The sequence below is a fragment of the Hydra viridissima genome, unplaced genomic scaffold, assembly GCF_058129835.1.
Source record: "Hydra viridissima isolate aposymbiotic clone 2 unplaced genomic scaffold, HvirCarnegie_v1 scaffold_12, whole genome shotgun sequence".
Taxonomy (NCBI): domain Eukaryota; kingdom Metazoa; phylum Cnidaria; class Hydrozoa; order Anthoathecata; family Hydridae; genus Hydra; species Hydra viridissima.
Window position 1 is genome coordinate 15,423,292 of NW_028324311.1, and position 19,019 is coordinate 15,442,310.

Here is a 19,019-nt window from a genome sequence, read left to right on the forward strand (position 1 = left end):
CTCAGCTTTCCCATTAACTTTCGCTAGTATAGCAAGTCTATTCTGAGTAAATGAAATATTTCCTGTATATTCTTTTACTATCTTTCCATCAAAATGAACAGAAATCAATTTATGACCAGAGTTGGCCACGTCCTTGATGTACTGTCGAATCTTTTCAGCTTTTGAATTGATCACATGTTCTATAGCTCTGAGAGAGGATGATTTAAAGACAACATAGTCACCAACATTTCCTCCTGAGAGAGCTATTACACTGCTTATGATAGTAGTGTGCTGATTCACTGAAAGACCTTCACCTGCAGCAGTTATAGCAGTACGCCTGAGAATATCATTAGGTAAAAACACACTATTTTCTTTAGCCTGAACATTTGTGGAAACAAACTCATCCAGACCACTTTGATCAGCATCACCTGCATTACTTAATGAATCAACAGAAGTATCTAATTCATCATGGTTTTTCACCAACTGCTCATCAGATTTCTCACTCACATCTCCACAAATCTATTTTGAAGCTCTCTCAGCTGCCTTTTTAAAACTGGTATCAGTAGGTCCTATGTGACCTGTCCTTTTCTCCTTTTGCATTTTCAAGAATTTGATATTTTTTTTCTTGGCTTCAGCTGTTCTTTTTCTGTCCTGTTTTATGTCTTCAATTAATACTTCTATGTTATATCCTATCCAAAATACCTTCTTAGATTCTGTTACAAACTTCTCCCTCTTCATGATTTCAGCTGGTTTTTCTCTATTTCTATGAGATTGCAGCTTCTTTTAGTTATTCAACAATATTTCAACTTGCTTCCTTAAATTAATAATTGAAAGACTTATGGTTAAGTGATTACATTAAAATTAATGAAAGACTTATGGTTAAGAAATTATATTAAAATTAATAAAACAAACCTAAAAGAAATCTGTACATCACGAGTTTTATACCCCCAAATCTTCCAAAGAACCACCAGTTTAGACATAATACAGCAGTGATTCTTATCTTCTGTTGGTACAGCAGACAAGATTTCTCAGAGCAGCATAAGGTATGATTTTACGAAGGTGAAGATAATACTGAATAATCTCTTCTCCTGTGGCAAATTGCTTAGATGGAAGTGAGTCCTTTGATTTACCTACTAATTATTTCATCGGCCCTTTCGCTTTTTTTTCCATGAATTTTTGGCGTTTTATCTATTTAATTATAATAGAAATAATAATACATAACATAATTTAACTTTATATATTTTCATATTTAAGAATAAACATATTTCTTAGATATTCACTTGTATTTGTTTTTAAGTTCTGCTATTAGTTCAAACACTTGATTGACGTCACTTGCAGTTTTCTTGCCAGTTTGGAATAAATCTTTACAGTTGTACTCAGTGCTGTTGTACGCTGAGAAAATACGTGGGTTATAGGGTAAATTGAAGTCTAGATTGTCTTCTCACTCATATTAATTAACTTGAAATTATCTATAAAAAAAATGTTATTTACATTGGTAAATGATTTTCTATCCATATTTATGAGATTTTCACTATAAAAAATGATAAAAATGATTGAAATTACAAAAGAAAATGATTGAAAAAGCAAAATATTCGGTTTTCCTAATTTTTTCAGGTTCATTCAGAAATTTTACATAAAAAACATTATTAAGTGTGCGTTTTTATTTGTTTCTATTACTCATTCTGAGTTTACTGATGACTTTTTTATTTTTTCCCATTGTTTTAGGGTGGCCCACGGGCGTTGAAATTTCTGAAAAATCGATAAAAATCATCAAAATTAAAAAGTTTAGGGCCCGTGGGCCACCCTTGAACGTTAACGAAAAAAAAAAAAAAATTTATATACAAAACCAATATCTGGGCACCTTATAAGCTTCCACTCTAGTTGAAATTTTACAGTGACCTATTTTTGAATCACCCTAATACATATACATACACAAAAATATACTCATTTATGTATACATTACATATATACACATTTATACTTATACATATAAACTTATACATACATACATACATACATACATACATACATACATACATACATACATACATACATACATACATACATACATACATACATACATACATACATACATACATAGGGAAGACCGGGGCTAGTTGCAACAGGGGTAAGTTGCAACAATGCAGTTTAAAGAATGGTTTTTATATCTTTTTTCTAAATTTTTCTTAAATAATAACTATAACTTTAACACATCAGCTGTAAAAAACTTACAGTTATTAAATAAAAGTTTCAAAAGTTATTGATATTTTTTTTCTTTCGATATAAAAGTCTTAATTTCCTTTTTGATGTTTTTTTGGGTTTTACTTAAAAGTTCGAGTTATATACCATATACTAAAAGTTCGAGTTATATGACCACAATAAAGTAATAGTAAGTTAAAAAAATCTTTTTCAAACACGAAAAGCTAAAAAAAAACAGACTTTTTCAATAAAAATAATTATATACACTGATTAGAGTGATTATATGGGGTAAATTGCATCAAATTGCTTGGGGTAAGTTGAATCATAAAATAGCTGCGGGTTTTGTTGATTTTATGCACTTTTCTAGTTTTTTCCAAAATAATGGACGCTTTTTTTATGTAACAGCGTAACGATAAACAAAAACGAAACTTTTATGATGAAGATAAGTTTATATAAGTTGAATATGTATATAATATATATAAAGCATATGTATATATATATATATATATGTATATATAATTATGTATTACATATTATGTATATATACATGTATCTTATATGTATATTATGTATAAATTTATATATATAAACTTATGCATAATATACATATAAGATTCATGTATATATATAATATGTATATATTTATGTATTATATATTATTTATATATATACATAATATATAATACATAAACATATATACATATGCTTCATATATATTATATACATATACAACTTATATAAACTCTTCTTCATCATAAAATTTTTGTTTTAAATTTATATATATATATATATATAAATATATATACATATATATATATATATATGTATATATATATATATATATATATAGATATATATATATATATATATATATATATATATATATATATATATATATATATATATATATATATATATATATATTAAGGTGTTTCTTATTTTTGAAGATTCGATTTTTTACATTGGCCGCCCTGGCATTTGGTTCATCATCATAAAAAAGTAATACCTTTTTTTTTTTTTTTAGAATGTATTTTAGGGGTCGCTACCGACTCTACAGTATTGCGCAAATGTACCCTAAAAATGCTTATGTTGCATATGATGTTATGCAACAAAAGTACTTGGTGCTTAGCGTACAAACCTCTTTTAACTAAATATTTTTTACTTTTAGTGTGCAGAATTGTGTCTATAATGCTTAATTGTTCCTTTTGCCGGTTAAACTATTGTAACTACTGTACAATGATGGCTTCATCAACCAGTGCAATGATAGCTACCAGAAAGAAAACGGAGACATGGCTTATTGGACAAATGTCCTCTTCTTTAGATAGTGTTAGGCTTCCTTCAAAAAAGGAAGTGTTGGCCCTTTTCGTCCATTACAAGCAGATTGCCAAGCGTAGCATTAGGGAAGCATTATAATCCACAGAAAATGATGTTTTTGAAGTTTGGTCAAAGGCCCGAATATCAGTGCAATTAAAGAAGCACCATGGCCCTAAAATCGAAAACATTTACAAGGAATGGGAAAAGTTGAAGAAAAATAAAGATAATAAAGCTAAGCGTTCAGATTATTTGAAACAAAAGGAAGACCAATGAAATGAAGGATTAGAAGAACTACTTGATATTGCCCATGCCAACGCATAGGAAATAATCACCATTCAGGAGTATAAGGACTTCCATTGGAAATGATCACCATTAGAAATGATCACCATAAGGAATGCCGCTACTTATTCCTGGTTATAAAAACCCACGCCAAGATTTCAATTTAGAACAACAAAAAGCTATTGCATCATATATATCAACAGCTTCTGATATTTATTTTGGATTATCACCTTATGAAGCACGAATGCTTGCATTAGAATATGTATAACATTAATTTTCCAAAATCTTGGTTAAAACTTTCAACGGCTGGTCCTGACTGGATGAGAGGGTTTTTAAATCAACATTCAGGATTGTCTATCAGAACTCCAAAAGCAACAAGTCTTGCATGAGCAAATAGTTTTAATCGTGCTAATGTAGGTGTATTTTTTAAAAAATTATCAGATGTTTTAGATAGAAATCATTTTTCTGCATCTAATTTTTACAATGTTGATGAGACTGGTATCACCACTGTGCAAAAACCTAACAAGATAATTGCTCGTAAAAGTATTAAGCAGGTTGGAGCATTAACATCTCAAGAACGAGGGACACTAGTGACTATTGTGTTAGCTGTAAATGCATGTGGCAATAGTATGCCTCCAATGTTTCTATTTCCAAGAAAAAAAATTTTTGATCAATTTATTCATGATGGATCAAATGAATGCATTGGTGCTTCGAATGGGTCAGGCTGGATGAATGAGGAGTGCTTTGTTACTTACTTAAACCACTTTATTCGGCATGTCAAGCCCACAAAAGAAAGGCCTGTGCTATTACTTTTAGACAACCATCAGTCTCATTTATCTGTTCAATTAATAACATTGTGTGAAGATAATGGTATAGTTTTGTTTTCCTTCCCTCCTCATTGCTCACATAAGTTGCAACCTCTAGATAGATCTGTATTTGGACCATTCAAAAAATGTGTAGCTAATGCACAAGACTCATGGATGAAACAATGAGTATATATGATTTGCCAGAAATTTCAAAAATAGCCTTAAAGCACTCTCTTACATAACAAAACATAACATCTGATTTAAGAGTGGCAGGAATATTCCCATATAATAATGATATATCTTCAGATACAGATTTTGCTCCATTATTTGTTACTGATCGTCCAGCAACTCAATCTAAAGCAGGTATTGGTATTAGTATATCAACTGTAATCTCAGATGCAATTCCATCTCTGGCATCATTAGAATTTTCCCCAGAGAATGTAAGACCTCTACCAAAAGCACAACCTAGGAAAGAAATACTCACTAGATCAAAGAGAAAGTGTTCAGAAATTCTTACAGATACTCCAGTAAAACAGCAAATTATGGCTGAAAGAAGATAGTTCTAGAAAGAGAAAGTCTTACCTTGCGCTGGCCTCATCAAGTTTTCAAAAAAAAATTGATGAGGCCAGCGCGAGGTAAAAAAAATAATTTTTTTTTTTATAGATTGCATAATAAAACGAGAAATAAATAAAAAAAACTGGATACTATTTTATCAAATGAATGTTTATGTTATATTAAAGATATATACCAAAAGTTATCATTGTAGGTTAATTTTGATACTTTGCGCTAGATCTATAAAAATGTTGACCTGTTTTACTCGTTGCAACCAAACAACCAATGAAATCCACGTTTTTCTGGCGGTGGGTCTTCTAATGTAGATAGAACTTTGATGTTTTTTATGTATGCTTAAATTCTTTTTAGAAACATAAAAATCAACTGTGTATTTTGAATACCCGCCTTAAAAAAAAAGTTAATAGAATTAAAAAATGAGAACAAGAAAGAGAGAATTAGAGCCTGTTGACAGTGGTAGTGGTTGCTCCAGTTCTCAAAAGCCAAAAAAAAGCTGCCAGAGTACCAGAATGAATAATAATATTTTAGTTGGAAATTCTGCAAAAATGACATCTGTTATGCTTCCTCTCAGGATTGATGTTTTAAAGCACCTGCTATATCTCCAGGAAAAGAAGCTACAGAACACAAAAATTGACTCACTGATATCTTGCCAGCTTGGTGTTGGTTTCAGGTAGGATAAAAGTGTATTCAAGCCAAATAATTTTCAATTTAAAACTAAAATTTAAATAATAACTATTTTCAAAAAATAGCGAAATGTATTTTAATAATCCTTTGTTTTTTAAATAGAATGGTATGTACCACAGTAACAGAGCAGTGTCAAAATGCATTTTAGGATCACTCATGTTTACATAGCTTAGATCTGGATTCCCAGTTATCAGTGCTATCATGAATATCAAGGCATATATCACAAAGTATATAAATTTGAAGAAGTCACAGCACAAGACAAGCCAAGGATCGGTCGCTTCCAGGAAAGAGTTTATTGCTTCATTAAGAGGTAAGTGTAATTTTCATAAACTAACACAAATTATGACAAATAACCGTTTGGATTTGAATATATTATTCTTGAATTTTTTACTTATCATAACAAAAAATAATTTGTAATTTTATTATATCAACTAACTTCGCTTACTTTACATTTTATAGGACTATTTTGGGCAAGCACTGACCACAAGACACTCATTAAAGCTCTTAAGATGGATAAGTTCATATTAAAGATCAGATAACATATCGAAAGATGTGTATAAAAGATTTGAACAAAACCAGAGCTGACTATTTAAAGCAAAAAGAAAAGAGAGATCTGGAAAGAGTGACTAACAGACTACCTTTTATTTTAGATGGTCAGGATTCTGTACTTAATACTTCAAATTCATCTGACACTCAGTTCAAGTGGCAGTGAATATCAGCCTAGTCGTGCCAAAAAACAAAACACATAAAACTCTCAATCTCAACAAATTGACGTTACTACTATAAAAAGCGGGTTCTGGCTCATTGACATTTTTGCGCAGACTCATTGACATTTTTGCGCTGGCTCATTGACATTTTTGCGCAGACTCATTGGCATTTTTGCGCTGGCTCATTGACATTTTTGCGCAGACTCATTGACATTTTTGCGTCTTTCCATTTTTGTGCATTTTCATAATGAGATGTCATTATGAAAAAAAGGTTGTGAATGACTTAATTTATTCTTTGTAGTGGTTCAAGTATGGAAAAAGATGTTTATATTTTTCTCTTCGCGTTTCTCTAATTCTTTGTGCATGTTGTTTTTGCCGTTGTTCTTCAAATCCATGTCGTAGTAAGAGTTTAGTATTGGTATGAATGGGTAAGGTATTTAATTTTTTAATTTTATTAATATAATTTTCATCAATTCTTTTTTTGTGATTATTGTGATTATCGTGAAATTGTATGGCTATTCTGTGTAATTCTGGGTCAAAAGTGTTTATTTCCTGTAGTTCGCTGTAAAGGAATTCCTCAAATTCTTCTTGTTCTGTAATACTCATTTTTATAACAAGAAAAAATTTATTTAAGTCATTTTAAAAAAGTTTTTTTCACTGTATAATTTACAAAATTAAATTTAAAAAAGGGATGCTTGAGAATGGAGAGTTTGGTCCGAGAAGCAAACCAGCTCCGATAGATTCATATCCTCTTCCGCTTTTAACGTAAACTCCGTCTTTGAATGATCCTCCTTTAGGCCAGGGTGTTAAAAATAATCCGTTTCCTCTGTGCGTTCCCATTTTCATTCCATTTCCATTCTTTTTCAAATAAACGATACCTCTTCCTGCAATTTTATCAACCATAGCAGAACCTGCAGAAGATCCTACACCTGCTAACAATCCGGTAGCAAGAGCTGGAACTACTCTTGTTGCAAGTGTACTACCCAACATACCCAATAAAGGTAGAAGAGCTCCAATAAATCCTCCTTTCACATTTGCGTTATGTTCCAATTGGGTTTTGCTCATTTTAATGGTGACTCCAACTCCTCGATGGAGAGCGTCCAGAAGTTTTCGATGTTGATTTTGTGTTACAAGTAAAACGTCGTTTCCGTTAAAATCATCTTTTGAAATACGGATGCTCACAGGTTTACCTGCTATCATTGATTTTTTTATTTTTTCAGTCTGTCCCTGAGACACATTTAATTTAACACTAACATATTTGCTCATTTTTAAATGTGGGAAAAAATATTTATTTCACTTCTCGAATGTGATAACGGATCGTAATCTCCTCTCCACGAAAATCAACCAAATTTCCATGTTGATCAACAACGCGAGTGATCATTGTAGAAATTTCTGGGACTTTGACAGGGAGGTAAGTCAAATGAGTTGGTCTTTCGATGATTTTAAAACCAGGACCAACAGCTGGATAAAAAGAGTAGATGCAATTGAGTTGGGAGCCGTTGACGTAAGCCGACCCGATGACGTTGTTGAGGATTCTGATCGTGTTGATGCTTGAAATTCTAACAATATCGTCAGACTCATATTCGGAATTAGGATCCAATTGTCTTTTTGTAAATCCTAAAACTGAGGCGATGCTGTTTTCCACATTCAAATCCATCAAATAATTCATTCCAAGTGTGATGGTTGATTTTAAAGTGTTTAAATTGGATCCGATTTTTATGTTATCGGGAGAGTAGCTGATTTTATTTGGTGTGACGTAGCTAGCGCTTTGAGACGCATAATTTTTTATTGTGTTTGAGACGACCTTTTGTAAATAATTGTTGATGTCTTTAATGTCGTAGCTCCCGTCTGGAATGGTGACATTTTCCCAATGGGTTCCGTTGTTCATGCTATACCGGAAAGAATTGTTTTTGCTGATGATGTTTGGAAAGCTGTTGTACGTCTCAAGCCCTAGAAAAGCCATTTCATAAGTTTTTCCTTTTTCAAAAACGATTTTGTCTAAAAATTCTGTTATGATTACGTTGGAATTTCCGTCCACGTCGATGGTTATGCCTGACATTTTTTTATTATGTAACATTTTTTTTTAAATCCTTCGGATTCATGGAATTTCACAAGTGAAATTTTAGATTCTTTGAATCCATGGAAATCTACGATTTCTTAAATGGTTTCTTTTGGAAAATAAAAAGTGTCAAATCCGCTTCGATATTTTCCATTGTCCTTTTTTGACGACAAATCAATCACCGCAAATCCGTGAGGTTCAGACCAACAATGCCTACAAAACTTTTCAAACTCTTTTTTTCCCATATCACTCGAAACGTGATCTTGATAAATGTGGTTAATGTTTTTTAAGTCTTGAGGAAAGAGACAGATAAAATTGGTGTTTTCTCTGATCGTTTGTCTTGGGAGCATGAAATAATTTTGAGCGAGGTAAAAGCAGTCGACGTTAGAGTGTCTTCCTCGGATGTAATATTTTTCACATTTGTTTTGTTTGGTAAGTTGCAAATCGTCAAAGATCATTAAATTGTTTTTGGATGAATCAAGATCTTCAGGATTAGGCACATCGTCAGCCGTTTCAAAAAATTCACACTCCATACCCTCGGTTTCGGAAAAATTTTTTGAAAGATCATTGATAACACATTCAGGGTCTAGTTTCAATTTTTCAATTTCGGTTTGCACCTTGAACAAGTCGAGAATTATTTTTTTTGGTAATTTTTTTTCGAACGAACTTTTTAGTATTTTGTACTCGGGTTGGAAAAGAGATTTTCCAAAAACTTGCAAATGGTTATAATCCAACCATCCAGGTCTGAGCAATAAATTGAGAAGCAACGTTGCTTTTCCACATCCGGATTTCCCAACGATGATTCCTCGAATGCTTCTCGGTAAAAGCTTGTTGTTGTTTCTTTTGATTTTTCCAATATTCCATGACAAATCAGACACTTCCATTTTTAGTTTAAAAATATTTTTTTTAAATAAAATGTACTGTGTTAAATGTAAAAGGAAAACAGAAACGAATCATTTGAGAAACGAAATCACAAAAAACAACCGGCATATGGTTAAAGGGGCTTGCAACGTTTGCGGAACAACCAAATGTAAGTTTGTTTCTTCGCATGCGCTCAAAGGATCATCTTCGCATACGGCAAAAGGAGGAGACTTGGTGGAAACGATTAACAATTTTTCAAAAAAAATAAAGCTTCCATGGGCAAAATTTCCAGGAGAAATGCACATTCCAGGAATGAATTTTGCAGGACCTGGCACAAACTTGGACAAAAGACTCACATCCACCGATATGTATCAAGAATGGAGCAAACCGGTAGACCGAGTGGACAATGCAGCATACCATCACGATTTAGCTTATAAATATTTAAACGACGTTCAAAGCAGAAATTTAGCAGATCAAATGATGCTTGAAGAAATGAACTCCATTCCAAACCCTACTCAAAAAGAGATAAACGAAAGAAAACTGATCACTCCCATCATCAAAGCCAAAGCTAAATTCGGATTAGGTCTAAAAAAAAAGCACCGGAGAACCTGAAATGGACGGATCAAATTGCAAACGAGCTTCATAAACCAGCCATTCGTCATTTTAAAAGAAGAAAAGTGTTTGTGAACGACATGGATGAAATATGGGCCGCAGATTTGGTTGACATGCAATCGTTTTCAAAATTCAACAACGGCGTAAAATATTTGCTCATGGTGATCGACGTGTTTTCAAAGTATGGATGGATCGTTCCGTTAAAGAGTAAAACTGGAGTTGATGTAGCTAACGCTCTAAGCAAAATATTTGAGGAGAGAAGGTGTACAAAGATGTGGGTGGACAAAGGTAAAGAGTTTTATAACAAGCATGTACAAGCGTTGGGAGTGCAATTGTATTCCACTGAAAACGAGGAAAAAAGTTCTGTTGTCGAGCGATGGAATAGAACGATGAAAGAGAGAATGTTTAAATATTTTTCAGCCAACAATACCAATAAATACATTGACGTATTAGATGAAATGGTGAAAAATTACAACAATGCCAAACACTCTTCTATCAAAATGACTCCAGTGGAAGCCAGGGATAAAAAGAATAAATATAGGGTTTGGATGAACCTGAATGGAAATACGCAAACAGAAAGAGCAGAACCAAAATTTTCAATGGGAGACAAAGTGAGGATCGTAAAAAAGAAGTCTCATTTTGAAAAGGGGTATACACCGAGATGGACTGAAGAGGTTTTTACCGTGTCAAAAGTTCAGCATGCGAATCCACCCACGTATAAAATCGCTGATGCTAACGGTGAAGAAATTAAAGGTACATTTTATGAACAAGAAATGCAAAAGACCAATCAAGACATATTTAGAATTGAAAAAGTCATTCGAAAGCAAAAGAACAGATCTTTAGTCAAATGGTTGGGATATCCAGACTCGTTCAACTCATGGGTAGATAATAATGAATTGTTAAGTTTGCAAAAATAGACGCGTCGTTTTGTATGGCAAGAAAAAAAATTTTTGAGTTAAATAAAAATCTTGTATATAGAAAAGAAATGAATTTTATTACAATGGAAAATTTTGATGAGAGCAAATTATCAGTTGGAGAAATTTACGCAGCAACCAAACCAGTGGTCTATCAAAAAGTGCCAGTAAAATATTCTTATCCAACTGGAGATGGTCCTCTTGTATTACGAACACCTACATTATTTTCGTATGGTGTGTGTGAAAATAAAGATCCGGTAACACAAAAATTGACTGGATATTCCATGTCCTTTGTTTGCTTTGATGCTAAAAAGGGTAAAACTGAAGAAGAAGAAAAGTTTATTAGCACAATGGAAAAGATTACTTTGTTTATTAGAGGTGAAGTAGATAAATTGTCATCCAAACTTAAAAAGGGAGGAAGAAGAAAGCAAATTAATTCAGACGAATTGAGTATTTTAAAATATAAAGCTAACCATGCTGATGCAGCGCCAGTGTTTTATGCTAAAATGTATATAACTAAAGGATCTAAAAATGAAGACGAAATATTCATTACTTCTACATTTCATAGAAAGAAAATAGCTCTTGATATAAAAAATGGAGTCAAAGGAGAACATCATAATAAAAATTTGGTCTTATCTTCTGGTCATGATTTTATCAATCAACGATGTTATGCTATTGGAGGACTTAGAATTGAGGGGGTGTATATTGGCCCTTCGATTGTGTCTATTCAAGTTAAACTGTCCGAAGCCATCATCGTAAAAAATGCATCTTTACCTCATAGCATCATGATGTGTGAAAACTTGGATTTGGGAGAAATGGATTCTGACGAGGAAATGTAAAAAGCACAAAAAACTGAAAATAAAACGACTTAAAACATTTTATTTTCATATTAAAAATGCATGTCCCACACAAGTTGTTTAAAAACAGCGCTTCAGTAGAGATTCACAATGTTAATTTCCAACTGAGTCATTTAGAGGATAGAATCAAAGAGTTGGAACGAAAAAATATGAAAAACATTATTGTAACAAAGAAAAAGTTGGATTATCCCACCTATTTCAACACCTACAGACAGCACGAGATTTTTGCTCAACAAGACATTAAATTTCCTCCTGTATCTCACAAGCAGATATCGTTGTCTGTAGGTTTACAATTAGACAAAGGAATTGCTGTCGTCACTTTGATGAATAAAATAAGCAACCAATTGAATTATTTCAAAAACGATGCTATTTTTTCCGAGTCTGTGGATGACATAGTCATGACCATACACAATTACAGCAACCAGGAAGTCATCGTCAAAAAAGGTGAAAAGCTTTGTAAAATAAACTACATCGATTCGAATTAAAAAAAATGTGTCTTTGTTAAAAAGATGGAGATAATCAAAAGCACTGAAAAAATTTATCCAGTTCTTCCAACAGCACCATCAGATGGAGGGCATATTTACCGGCTTCAAAAAATAAGCGAGATCCAAAAAGAAATAGAGGATGAAAAAGTGAAACGAATGGCTTTGAGTAAAAAATACCATCGAGCGGCAAAAATAATTCGTTTCACCGACGACGGATTGCAAACGGTATGCATTGGTTTAGGGGTTGCAGGGATTGCACTTTTATCAACCGTTGTTGCCACTCCAGTTTCGATTGCGTGTGAAGGGGTTGCTGTTGTATTGGGAGCTTTATCCATTTTCGGAAATCATCAGAACAAAAAAATGTTGCTAAAGGCTGAAAAGCACGAAAAATTGAAAGTTCTTTCCGAGTCAAAATTGAATACGATTAGTGACCACATTTCAAAATCTCTTATGGATGGATTTGTGAGTGATTCCGAGTACGAACTCATTCTCAGCGAGCTTCAAAAATTCAAAGCCATGAGTGAAGAAATCCGAACCAAGACAAAAAGCGTCATTGACGAATTGACTAAAGAGTCGTTGATCCAAAAAGGAAGAGAAGACGCGATAAAAGCATTCAACAACTTGTTTAAGAAAAACTAAAGAATCAAAAAAGAAATAGTAAACGCAATCGAGTTTTTGTTTTAAGTTTTTTTCTCCGTATTCTAAAAATGTCTTTTTTTAGAATACAAGATCCTGAAAAGCGAGATGAGATTTTGAGAGAATATAGAGCTAATAGAGAAAAGCTTTATAATGAGAGTCTCAACACCAACATTTCAGATGCAAATTATCAGACTGATTTGAGCAAGTTTTTTAAGCCTCTGATTGAGAGCAATGAAAATATAAAAAACGAACTAAAAAGCATCGCATACAGAGAGGTTGAAAACACTCCACTTGCTTTGACTTATCCAGAAAGCGAGTCGTCTTTTGAAAGTCTAAAAAGCGATGATAAAACTTTTGTAAAAACTTTTGGAAAAATGAATGTTGGAAATACTGCTTTGGAATATTTATACACTTACGCAACAGTTAAAAATAGTGCAGACAAAGTGTTTGGAATTCACTCAAAAAAAGAAGAACCCGGAAAAATGTTTATTGGAGACAAAGAAATTTTTATCGATAATAACGACGTTATTATTGACGGAGAAAAGTATGAGGGGACAAAAGGTTTTTGGGAATTGATCACAAAATCTGTACCTGATATAAAAAATGTAACAGACGAAGACATGAAAAATTATGAAAAAATACTCGTTGAAACGCATGCAATGGAGAAGGAAGGGACACCAACCGTGCCAAAATCAAATAGAGGTGAAAAGTGGGGAACGATTGTTTCAGAAATTTGGAAAAAAAATTACACAAAAACGAGTGGAAGAAAAGGTCGAGGAGTGATCATTCTTCCGAGCGATCCGAATGTGCTTACGCAAAGGCTTAACTTGAGCATCGCTGCAGGACATGTTGGAAATATAGCATCGAGAAACGAAGCCGTCGCCATTTGTGACGAGCTTTTGAGACAGGGGGAAATAAACAAAGAAGAATACAGAGCAATTCAAAAATACATCGAGTCGTGAGAACGGATTTAAGAAATCGTAGATTTCAATGAATCCAAAGGATTTAAAAATTTCACAAGTGAAATTCCATTGATCCGCAAACGGATCTAAAAAAATATTTTCTCATTTTAAAAAATGCTCATTGTGAACAACAGAAGATATTTTAAAAAGAACGTCGTTGGAGGTGGAGGAATCATGGACGCGATTAAAAATTTTTTGAGGAGAATGGCAGCCACAAATGCTTCACGATCGTCTCTTCATTTATTGAGAAAAGCAGCAGCAAGCGAAATTGGAAGAGAAGCAATCACAGCCGCCAAATCAGCTGGAAAAGAATTAGCCTCTTCAGCTATATCCACTGCTAAAGACGTTGCCATCGACAAAGGAAAAAAAGCGCTTGAAAAAGTTTACGTCAAGACAGGAACAGTGAATCCAAACCAAATACTCACCACGATTGTAAACGAAGCGGTAAAGACTGATCCGTATATTAATCCAATGGAAGAGCTGCATAAAAAAATGTTTGGTTCTTCCATTCAAGTGAAAAAGAAAATGACGAAAAAGAATGCGGCTAGAATCCAAGATCTCGTTAAAATGGGGAGCGGGCTTTTGATTGCTTGATTATTTTAACAAATCAAAAATGACATAAATTTTTTTTTCTCATTTTAAAAATGATAAACACCGATAGATTAAGAGTTGATGAAATGCCAGAGTATGACACTGGAATTGAAAAAGTTGATTTTTTCGAGTACCACCCAACAAACCTCGATTTAAATTCTTCAGCAGAGATCATTTTTGAAATTGATTGTCAATCTGTGCAAACAGTTCCGTCTGAGGCTTACATCCTCGTTGAAGGGGTTCTCAAAAAAGCGGATGGGACTGCATACACAGCAACAGACAACATTGCTCTGATAAACAACGCCATCATGTATTTGTTCAGCGATGTCACCTATGATTTAGGAGGACAACAAGTGGAAAGGGTTACGTATCCAGGCCAAGGAACAACCATGCTTGGATTGTTGAAATACCCTTTTGGTTTTCAGCTTGCAGATGGTTTGAAGCAAATGTGGTATAAAGACACTTCAAACGCCACCGGAAATTCAGGGTTTGTTGTAAGGCGAGACCACTTGTTTGCAGACACGACATCCATTGGTGCATTTTCGTTCAAGATACCATTAAAACACATTTTTGGTTTTTGCGAAACTTACGACAAAGTTGTCTATGGATTCAGACACAAAATTACCTTTTCAAAAAAAGAATACGACGACGCCATTTACAGAGCCGAGACTGTTGCCGCAGGAATGATCGACATTAAAAAATTCAGACTTTTTATGCCTAGAATTGAGTTGGATGTTTCGAAGAAATCCGAATTCTTGAAATTAATGGCGAGTAAAATTTCCGTCCCAGTAGCTTATAAGTCAAACAGAGTCGAAAGACAGGTCATTCCTGCTGGTCTAACAGAATTCACTTGGACCCTAGGAAGAATCACAGACAAAAGCGTTCCGAGATATATCGTGCTTGGACTTCAGACAAACAAGAATTCCAGTCAAATTATAAATCCAGCCATTTTCAACCATTGTGATGTCAGCAATTTTTTCGTAACCGTCAATGGAATAAAATATCCAAATTACAATTACGATTTGAATTTTGGAGAAAAGAAAATTACCATGGCTCATTCTGATGCGTTCTCTTTTGACGATAAATATTATGGTACAAACGAACTTGTTTGTCAATCTGGTTTGTCTCTGCTTGAATATAAAAATTTGTATCCGTTGTTTTTTGTAGACATTAGCAAGCAAAAAGAAAGAGTTGTTTCTGAAACGGCAGAATTGGTGGTCAACCTCAAATTTCGAACAGCAGTACCAGAAAACACCGTTATTTTTGCAGTGATCATTTCAGACAGATTGATCAAATTCGATTCCGACGGAACCAACATGAACGTTGTTTATTAGGTTTGAAAGTTCTTCATGAGATTCTTAACAAAAATGATTTAAATAAATTTTTTTTCATTTTAAAAATAAAACATGAGATATACAAAAAATTATCTGAAAAATTTGCTTATGGAAAATGGAATCACATTAACCTCAAACAAATTGTTGCCTTTGATGATGATTGCGATTGATAATAATCTAATAAGTAAAGATTCGCTTTTGAAAGGTGTAAAAGAACACAGGTCAGTGGGTCGACCAAAAAAAGAAATAAAAATGAAAAATGAGAAAACGGAAAAAAAACCGATCGATCCAAAATATGAGAGGCTTGCTTCAATTCGAAATAAACCTGTGTCTGTGAAAACAACCAATATGGAAACCGGGGAAGTGGTTGAATACAAATCCCTTTACAAAGCAATGAAAAAGACAGGACATGGATGGAGATATTTAGAACGTCGAAATGGAAAAGTGGAAGATGGCATAAAGATTGAAATTTTAAATTCGGAAAAGCTTGAAAGAAAAAGTCCGTGAGAAATGTAAAAAATTTTTTCAATTCTTTTTTCAGAGAATTGAAAAGAAATAAAAATATTAGAAAAATGATTTTGGGTTAAATAAATTTCTTGCTATAATAAAAATGGAAAACAAAACGTTGAAAGAATTAAAAGAAATTGCTAAAAGGCAAAAAATAAGAGGGTATTCTAAAATGAGAAAGGGGGAACTTATAATGGCTTTGCAGCCTCCTAGAGTTGTCTCTGCTCCTGCTTCTCTTCGTAGGCGAACGACTGAGGCAAGACCTTTGCCTGTTAATGCTACCGAGGTGTGGTTTGTTAGACCAGCTGTAAAAGTTTCAATAAAACCGGCAAAAGTTTCATTAAAGCCAACAAAAGTAAGGATTGTTCCTTCTGCAGTGATAAAACCTCCTATTGCTCCGAAACCAGCAATCATTCCACCAAGACCTGTGGTAAAACCTCCTATTGCTCCAAAACCAATTCATTTGCAAAAACACATCCTTGATGAACCGGTTTTAGATTTAACACCTGCCATAACACCAAAACCAGTCATTCCACCGAGACCTTCATTTTTTTCAAGTCTGAAGGCAGCTGCAAAAAGTGTGGCGTCGTATGTTAAAACTAAGTTTGATGATGTTAAAGATTGGATAGAACCCTACGTTCCTGAAGTAGTCAAGGAGAAGGTAAACGAATCAGCAGAACAAATCGATAAAAAGATACAGTCTATCAAATCACTTGTATTAAAAACAGTGTATAAACAACCCTTGCCAAAGCCTTATAAAATAAAATTCAAGTTGACTGAACACGCGTTGGGTAGTACTGTTAGGTTATATTCTTACGAGCCTTCTTCTCAATATCAAGACATTGCATCCTTTTTTAATTTGGTAAGAGAGTCTGCCATTCAAACCATGGAGGGAGAAAGGAATACAAAAGTAAGAATTATTTTAACGTGCGAAATGAAATCTGTAAGCATCATGACCGGTGAAGAAGTGACTCGGGAAGCAAGCTTTTCATCCAGCTCGGAAATTATTCGAGCAGCTACAGATGTAAGAGAACTCATGGGTGAAATGGAAGAAAAAGTCTTGGAAAGTAGTGTCAAATACAATGCTTTAGGTTCTAATAGCATCCTATCTAAGATTTTAAGAATGGATATAAACTTTATCGATTACACACCTCTCAGCGGTGGATCCTACATTGAGCTGACTGATGATCTAAAAGACAAAAAGGCAATCATCAACATGAAAAACAACGACAATCAATGCTTTAAATGGTCAGTTACCAGAGCGTTGAATCTGAAAAATAAAAACAACGAAAGAATTGATGAAGACTTGATTGAAAAGTCAAAAGAGCTGAATTGGGAAGGAATGGAGTTTCCTGTGAATTACCATAATATTGTCAAGTTTGAAAAAAATAATCCAACTATTAGCATCAGCGTTTTTGAGTATGAAGATGAAAAACCCAACCCTTTGAAAGTATCTGACTTTCTCGATCGAAAGCATAATGTTGATTTGCTGTATATTAAAAACGAAGACACAGAACATTACTGTCTCATTAATAGTTTCAGTCGATTTGCCGGCTCCTCAGCATCAAAAGGTAAAAGAAAACAACATTTTTGCAGAAGGTGTCTTCAATGTTATGATCAAGAAGAAAAGCTTCAAAAACATCGAGAAGATTGTTATAAAAACGCGCCAATGAGAATTGAACTTCCTAAAAAGGGTGCAACTCTTCAGTTTAAAGGCATCGGAAAGTCAATGAGGGTTCCATTTATCGTATATGCTGACTTTGAAAGCTTTATCAAGCCGATAGACACGTGCGCTCCCAACTCAAACCAGTCTTACACAAAAAAGTTTCAAAGACACATTCCAAGTTCCTTTTCCTATTACATCAAATGTTTTGATGGAACCGTTTATGATGCTGAACCATCCATTTCCGTATCGTCAAACGAGAACCAAGACGTGGCTCAATTTTTTGTCGAAAGTTTGGAAAAAGAAATAAAAGAAATTTTTGGAAAAATCGAGAAAAAAAAGATGGTTTTGACAAAAGAGGACGAAAATAATTTCAAATCCGCAACAGTTTGCCACATTTGCAATAAAAATCTCAAAGACGACAAAGTACGCGATCACTGTCATTTTACTGGAAAATATCGAGGAGCGGCTCACGACGATTGCAATAAAAAATTTCAAGTTCCAAAATTCATCCCAGTCGTTTTTCATAACTTGTCTGGTTACGACGCTCATTTGATCATCAAGAAATTAGGTGGAAAGATCACTTGTATACCCAACAATGAAGAAAAATATATCAGCTTCTCGAAAAAAATCAAAGTGGGAGAGTACATTGGAAAAGATGGAAAACCAAAAAACAAAAAAATTGAATTGAGGTTCATCGACAGCTTTAAATTCCTTTCCTTCAAATTGGATACTTTGTCTAAAAATTTAAAGCCAGAGCAGTTTAAAAGCCTTGCATTACATTTTGAAGGTGAAAAATTTAATTTGCTTTGTAAAAAAGGTGTATACCCTTACGATTGGGTGGACGGATTCGATAAATTTCAAGAAACGCAATTACCACCAAAAGAAGCGTTTTTCTCAAAACTTAGACACGAGGGAATAAGCGACGAAGAATACGCGCATGCTCAAAAGGTTTGGAACACGTTTCAATGCAAAACGTTCAGAGATTATCACGATT

At 33.6% G+C, this 19,019-nt stretch overlaps 1 protein-coding gene across 1 annotated transcript in view; it reads right to left on the reverse strand.

Annotated features, from left to right (window-relative positions):
- LOC149881489 (uncharacterized) overlaps window positions 1-19,019 on the reverse strand; it is a 117,010-nt gene that overhangs the window by 49,623 nt on the left and 48,368 nt on the right. The gene's annotated exons all lie outside the window — the stretch shown is intronic.